Genomic DNA, 8,539 nt, shown 5'->3' with positions numbered 1-8,539 from the left:
ACCGGTATTCCACCCAAACTATCTCTACCTAGTTCCTCATAGGATTTTTCTATAATTCTGGCAATTTCAGCTGGTTGGTCTGCTATATTTGTCTCTTTTAACCTTTGGCGGATCGCCACATTCGCTTCTTCTCCCTTTATGTTAGCTAGTAATATTGCCGAGACCTGCTTGAAGTCTTTCAGTAATTTCATACCAAGAGTTAAAGCTGGTTCTGGACCGTATTCATCTTGAATTTGTTTTAGCACATCTGGTATTACTGACATGGATGGAACACCATGCGTTTTTGTGTAAATGGAAGCAAAGACTGTACCCCAAGTGTCACAGTCCTCCACGTGTGGTGCGATTCCCATTGGAAGACAGATAGTCAGAATCCTGTGTTTCTCAAGAGGAGTGGTGTCTGGAAATACCGCCTCTATTTGAGTGATTTTTTGTGCTAACCAGAATGGAATTTGTTCCCGTTTAGCTGGTACTTTACCTAGGCAGGACTGTATGTTCTGTGGTGTAATTTTATTTGTGTTCCCCTGATGAGGGGTCAGCTGTGGAATTTTAATTGCTGGTTGGACTGTTGAAGTCCGCATTACATATTGGACTAATTGTCTATGTATTTTGATTAACTGTTTTAGTTGTATTAAAAGTTCTGGTGCAGGAATTTCTTCAATGTCTGGATGTGGTGTGTATCCGGCTAGGACCGGCCACGTTGCTCCTGGTCTACCTAGTGGACCGAGCCTGCTGATGTGATTATTATGTTTTAGGGCGCCATTAAACAAGAGCAGGTGCTCTTGGAATTTTAGTGGTACTTCCACCTCCTCGAAAGGAGTATACTCATTAGGAGGTTCCTCTGTTTTGTAATAGTGGAAGTCCTTTGTTACAGCGTTTACTGCTGGAAAGTTTATCCATGAATAGAATACCTCTGTCTGCCGATATTCGTGTGCCTCAATTACGAATATGACTGTACCACCTCTCGATGTCAGTCCATTTTCTATAAGTTTTAAAGTTATAGATTTTCTTATGTTGACCGGGATGAGTATTATATCCGGGTCATTATCCTGCATAGTAGTATCAGCTGCTAAGAGTTCAGCTGCTATTCTAGCTGTCTCTCTTTCTTCATCACTGTCTACCATTTTACCGACAGGAAAGTTATTCCGTTTGTTTGCAGATCAGGTTTCTTATAGAAACAAAGATTAGATGCACAATATTTTGGAACAGTGTATCCTTCAACGTTGAATAAACCAAGAACCATACATAGGAGTCTCCTCCTGCGAGGTTTGGCGGATATGACCTTTCACCCACTCCAGACGTCTTTGGAGTATTTTGGGAAAAAAGGGGTCTGTGTGAAAAAGCACGACTGAGTTACTCTAATGTCTTGCGTTAGTTTTATCGCCTATACAAACGTTTGGGAGCCATGTAGTGTAGTTCCTATTATCCCAATAGGCTCTGCGCATTGGAATAATATCTTCAATAGTATAGACCTAGGACGGAGGTTAACTAGGTCTTCTACTGACGATATTAGACTTAAAGTTTTGTGTTTGCCAGCTAGCTCAGAGTTCACTAGAAACTTTCTCGAATAGGCAAGGAGGTGTTTAACCTCCCTGGATAGACAAGAAGGGATTTAGTTTCTGACAACCATAGAACATGACAACTTTGCTCTCCCCTAATCAAGAGTGTATCTCTAGAGTCGTGTGAAAACAAAAGACAACTTATTTTACTCAGTCAGTTCAGTGCATTCTTAGTTTCACCAGATTGTAGAGAAAAGGAAGAGACGGGCGTGTTCAATAAAAGATGTTATTTATTGATCAGTCTCTTTTCTCGTACAAGAGAAATGAATCGCTATTATTGCAATACTTATAGTTAAGTAAAGTGCATACAGTAAAGACAGAATTATAAAATAATACTGAAAAAGCATTGATATGGTTTCTGAGCCATATGATACTTTAAAATGGATAAAATAGATACATACATATATACATTTGACTAATCGTACACAACTGGTGCTTCTAACCACGCCTACCCCGGTGTACCTGACCTAAGCCTAATACGTGGGCGGGAGTAGATAAGTAGCAGTTTAAGTTAAGTTTGTTTTGCCAAGGGACTGACTCAAGAATTCTCTGCAAGGGGTTATTCAGTTCTGTACCTGAGATCTAGAATGGTTGAGGGCTGGTATCTCTTGTCTTTGGTCTTGATATTCCAGCTGCCTGCGAGGGCTGCTTGGAAGCGCCGGAGCTGGATTTCTCGGCAGGAGAAAGGCAGCGTCTCGTTCTCAGCGCGTCAGGAAGGCGGGGCAGCGCCTGTGGGCTTCGCTCTCTGCTGGGCTCCTCGGCAAGTCTCGCTGCTCCGATCTCGTCACCACCGCGTGTGTTTGCTTAAAGCAATGTCGGTAATATTTATACCTGAAAGGTGCCGAGATTGACGTAAGGATGGACATATATACGTCAATAAGGATGTCATACGAACTGGTCGTTAGCACATTCTTTACTGAAGTTCTCGGTGAAATCAAAACAATGGCCGTAGGGTTTTTCCCAGGTTGTCATAGGTTTGATTTGTTTTGAGGACTCCGTATGCCTTATCAGGGGCTGGAGGAATAGTGCTTGCCTAATTAGATGGCATGCGTTATGACCTAATCAGATAACACGTTTCTGTGCCGTGGTGTGGCTTAATCAGATAACGGTTTTTGCACCGTGGGGTGGCTGCTAGTTAATTATTAACCAGACCAGGGTCAGAAGTAGGGGGATCGATACAGAACCTATAGGAATACATCACAGCATAAAGGAGAAACGGACATACTTTGGTTTTAACATATATATTTATATATATGGTATGTATATGTATGTATATATATATATATACATGTGATCAAGCTCCGCCTGCGTAGCGAAATGCGTAATGGAGAGCATTTGCTCTGTTAATTATTGCAAATAAATCTGCACTGCAACACGAGTAACGGTGTGATGGCGATTTAATTCCTGTTGGATTATTTGTTCATTGGAGAAGGGGTCTGTTCCTGTGGTGTCCGCGTTCGATAGCGGTCAAGGACTTCTCGTTATATATATATATATATATATATATATATATATATATATATATATATATATAGATATATGTATGTATATGTATATATATGTGTGTGTGTGTGTGTTTTCAGCAACACCACTCCCTAAAAGCCTTAGACCTAAACAGGAGATAAATGGCAATTAAGGACTCTTGCAGTAATATCCAAGTAGTGCACACATGCCAGAAAACAACTTTAGATATTTACTGATAATTACAGTGAATTGTAATATTTGCAGTAAACTTTTACCATGAACAGCACTTTGCCATGAACAGCACACACTAAAGCAAAATAGCTCAGTGGCATAATTTTGTGAATTTTGCATAATAAACGTAACACAAAATTCCCCAAATTACATGAATTATGCTGCTGTAATTTCAATTTCACCCAGTCCTACAGGTGTGACCCATATACCTAGTTCACTACATTTGGAGAATTATTATAGTGCAGGGCGCTGAAGAAGGCTTTGTGCTGAAATGCATTCGCCGCCACTGCGTTGTTCCGAATTAAACGTGCTTCCTCTCTGAAATCCCCTCTGGCCTCTGATTTCTTCTTGTGGGAAATTTAGCGACATATATACTGTGCCGGCCAGGGGTGCAGAACAGATGGCGCTGCTGCAATTGTGACCCGGACTTCCTACTGGCAACACGTTGTTTACTGCGTCTACCCAGCTCGGGGTACCGAGATGTCCGGAGACGGCCGATCTGGGAGGTTTGAGGTATTCTATCTCTACAGGGGTGCATTATTGTCATAATGGACGGCCCCTGCTCTACTGAATCTTCAATTCAGTTGGTAGCAGCAGTCCGAGGGGACTCGGTGAGGCAACCGTGGCATTTGGAACTTCTATTGGGGGATACCTGCAGCACTCACCTGCAGAATTTAAGCCAGCCTGCACCAACGTGTTCTCTGCTCCCCGTGCCGCCAACCTGGATACATGAACATGATGTACTCTGGGAGTTGTAGTTGGAACATTATACAAAACGAACAACAGGTCTGCTGAACATTTTCCTACACTGGGGGAGTTGAGTTAAGGGCGTGGCAAGCAACCACGAAGGAACAGAAATGTGAGAATATAAAGCCGGACTCCATGCAGTGCAGGGCGCTGAAGAAGGCTTTGTGCTGAAATGCATTCGCCGCCACTGCGTTGTTCCGAATTACATGTGCTTCCTCTCGCAAATCCCCTCTGGCCTCTGATTTCTTCTCGTGGGAAATTTAGCGACATATATACTGTGCCGGCCAGGGGTGCAGAACAGATGGCCCTGCAGCATTTGTGACCCGGACTTCCTACTGGCAGCACGTTGTTTACAGTGTCTACACAGCTCGGGGTACCGAGATGTCCGGAGACCACCGATCTGAGTGAAGCCGATCTGGGAGGTTTGAGGTATTCTGTCTCTACAGGGTTGCATTATTGTCGTAATGGACGGCCCCTGCTCTACTGAGGCTTCAATTCAGTTGGTGGCAGCAGTCCGAGGGGACTCGGTGAGGCAACCGTGGCATTTGGAACTTCTATTGGGGGATACCTGCAGCACTCACCTGCAGAATTTAAACCAGCCCGCACCAACGTGTTCTCTGATCCCCGTGCCGCCAACCTGGATACATGAACATGATGTACTCTGGGAGTTGTAGTTGGAACATTATACAAAACGAACAACAGGTGTGCTGAACATTTTCCTACCTTGGGGGAGGTGAGTTAAGGGTGTGGCAAGCATCCACGAAGGAACAGAAATGTGAGAATATAAAGCAGGACTCCATGCAGTGCAAGGCGCTGAAGAAGGCTTTTGCTGAAATGCATTCGCCGCCACTGCGTCGTTCCGAATTAAACGTGCTCCCTCTCTGAAATCCCCTCTGGCCTCTGATTTCTTCTTGTGGGAAATTTAGCGACATATATATATATATGTATGTATATGTATATATATATATATATATGTGTGTGTGTGTGTGTGTGTGGGTGTGTGTGTGGGGGTGTGTGTGTGTGTGTGTGTGTTTTCAGCAACACCACTCCCTAAAAGCCAAAGACCTAAACAGGAGATAAATAGCAATTAAGGACGCTTGCAGTAATATCCAAGTAGTGCACACATACCAGAAAACAACTGTAGATATTTACTGATAATTACAGTGAATTGTAATATTTGCAGTAAACTTTTACTATGAACAGCACTTTACCATGAACAGCACACACTAAAGCAAAATAGCTTAGTGGCATAATTTTGTGAATTTTGCATAATAAACGTAACACAAAATTCCCCAAATTACATGAATTATGCTGCTGTAATTTAAATTTCACCCAGTCCTACAGGTGTGACCCATATACCTAGTTCAGTACATTTGGAGAATTATTTCTCAAGCACAAATTACTACAGGGGTCTGAGTCACTGCAACTTCTTGTCTCAGAGCACCTCTACATTTTCTTTAAAAAAATCTAATATTTCATGTCATACTTTCTGCTCTGTTTCATGCTGCTATATGTGTACCTTGCTTCTTAATTTCCTTGCACGGGTGCCTTTCCAAGGGAAGACAAATCTTGCTTCCTGGAAGATAGTCCCTGATTAACACTAGCAGATCTATTACAATCAAAATGTCTTGGCTCACCTTCTTGTTCACTTCTTCTCTTCTTTCAAGCTTATGTCCTTGCATCATCACTATGACTCCAGAAAGAACTGTATTGACACAGATGATTAGGAGTTCATCCTGTGGTGACATCAACTATCTTTAGGTGGGTCAAAGTACTTGAAGCTAATTCTTGCTGATACAGCATCTTTTGCTGCCTGCTATGCTTTTCCCTATCCCCAAATGGCTTCTTGCCAGCTCCAGGTGGCTGTCCATTTGGCCAGCATTTGTAGAGGCTCTGTTTTAGAGATGAGATTCTGGAAGAACCTCTCACAGTAAGTTACTATGCCAAGGAAAGTTGTGACTTCAAATATGGACATAGGATGTCTTCCACCCTGGACTTGTCAGGGACAACATATTCAGTGAAGGATCTATAACCACAATATATTTAGTTAAACTTCAGGAACTCAAACCTTTTCTGATCCAGCATAAGACCAAAGAATCTAATGTCTCAGGTAAAATGCATAGAGGTCTATAGCCAGTAAAAGCATTGTTCAGCAAAAGGCATAACCATCCTGGGTGACCCTGCAGAAAGAGCATATTTCCAACATAGCCCCACCAGTCAAAAGCTAGAGTAGTCAATACCTTGATGGGATTCCCAGCTCAGGTGATAAAATGGGTAAGGTTTGCAGTGGCATTTGCCTGTTCTATGCCCATGTGAACCTATCTGTACCCCTCTGTCTCCAAGCTGGGCCACTGGATTGGAGAACCCATCTGTGAGGCTCCTAACCTTAGATTTCTCACAGATGCATCCCAGTATGCAAATAGTGCCACCATGGCCAACAAGGTGACAGGGCCCATTCTTCCCTCTAAGTCAGACGTATGTTCCAAACCTAGGAAAACCTCTGCCCACAGGGACAGCAACTAACAGAAGCCTCTAACAACTGTCAGTGTAAAGAGACAGTCCCTGGCCATCCAGTGTTGGGTGGAGGTTCCAGTTTGGGCCTTGGGCAGGCCTCACCTCCATCCGTTCTCATGAAGTCTCGCAGGCCTCTTCCATTTTTCAGAGGGGGGGGGCTACACTCCTCTCCACTCTCACTCCTGCGAACTCAGTGGCAGTATCCTGAGAATTGCTCCTCAGCCCCGGGTCTGCAGCCTGAGACTGAACAGGTGCCTAGCAGTCCAAGACTTCCAAGTGAGAATCAGTCCCCCTCAAGGGTGACACTCTCTGTCTGTCTCATGCAGGACCCGCCTGTTGCTGTTCTCATGTCCTCTATCCCTGCGACAGTACAGGCAGCACCTCCAGGTCAGAAATGACCTCACCATAGTCACTCCTGGGGTGCTCTTCTCTCAGAGTAGGTAACATCTGATGTACTGGTCCTCCCACTAAGGATTGCCTCCACTTCCTACCCCTTAATCTCCAACTGGGCCGCCGTACTTTTCCTCTGAAAATAGTACCCACAGAAATTTGAGGGGTTGGGGGGCATGGTGTACCCACCCCACCCAGATCTTTATCACCATTGGAAGTTCATTGTCAAGGATTCAGCCAATGAGCATCTACAAAACTTCCAATGACCCTCTTCTGGGCCACTTCCCATCCTCATTCCAGGGTTGCTAGGGCAAAAGGGCAGAAAAAGTCCTACCCACGGTCCTGGGTTGCCCTACATACCCATCCTGGCATATACTGCTCTGGTGAAACCAGCTTTTTTACCACCATGGTGTGGTGGGCACAGGAAGCCCTGAGAGAAGTGACACAGATCTCATTCACTGTGATCTGGTGAAAGGGATGACTCCCACCCTGAGGGACCAGTTTACCTTCCGGGTCCACCACCAAATAAGGGGCACCAAGGCATGTTCTACCATATCTTTCTCAGTATAACTTCCCTCCAAGGGTACATTGGCCACCCCTGTGGAATGCCCACCTGTGGGTGGTTTCTTGGTACAGACAGAGATCCCCTGCTTGCGCCGACTGGGAACAGTCAAAACACCTGGGCGGAAGAAAGAAAGCCCTGGGCTTCTGCCAATCTTAACCTCCCCCTTGTGCTCAGATGGGGTATGGGAATGCTTACTGTCCAAACTCTTTTGAGGTCCTTTGTGGAACTTCTCTGCTTTAAACTGGACCACTCCCTCCCACTGCTGAGGGAGGCTTGAACCAAACTTCTTGGGCGCTTTTACAACACATAAGATGTAATGGCTATCATCATCGTTATGAGGAAACTGAGGCTCTTCCGTTTCCTCACAACGAGGTTGTGACGTACACTGCCCCTCAGACGACGCTGGAACCAGGAGAGAGGAACCATGACATGAGAGAGGTAAGGGGGATTGGGGGTAGGGGGAGGGTCGTGCTGGGTGTAGTGTTTCAGTGTAGGGAGCGGACTGGGGGCGGGGTAGGGTTGTGCTGGGGGTAGTGCTTTAGGGTGGTGTTTATGTGGTGTAGGCAGGGGGAGGGTCGTGCTGGGGATAGTGTTTTAGGGTTTAGGGTAGAAATTGAGTAGTGTAGGGTAGTGTTTTAGGGTTTAGTGTAGTGTCGGGGGTCGTGCAGGGTAGTGTTTGAGTGTAGGGACTGAACTGGGGTAGGGGGAGGGTCGTGCAGGGGGTAGTGTTTTAGGGTTTAGGGTAGTGTTGTGGTGTTTGTGTAGTGTAGGGTAGTGTTTTAGTGTATTGTCGGGGTTGTGCAGGGTAATGTTACAGTGTAGGGACCAGACTGGGGGTGGGGAAGGATAGTGCTGGGGGTAGTGTTTTAGGGTTTAGGGTAGTGTTGTGGTGTTTGTGTAGTGTAGGGTAGTGTTTTAGCGTTAAGTATAGTGTTGGGGTCATGCAGGGTAGTGTTTGAGTGTAGGGACCGGACTGGGGGTAGGGGGATGGTCGTGCTGGGGTTAGTGTTTTAGGGTTTAGGGTAGTGTTGTGGTGCGTGTGTAGTGTAGGGTAGTGTTTTAGGGTTTAGTG

This window comes from Lissotriton helveticus, chromosome 12 (genome assembly GCF_964261635.1).
Source record: "Lissotriton helveticus chromosome 12, aLisHel1.1, whole genome shotgun sequence".
Taxonomy (NCBI): Eukaryota; Metazoa; Chordata; class Amphibia; order Caudata; family Salamandridae; genus Lissotriton; species Lissotriton helveticus.
This window is presented reverse-complemented; position numbering follows the sequence as displayed.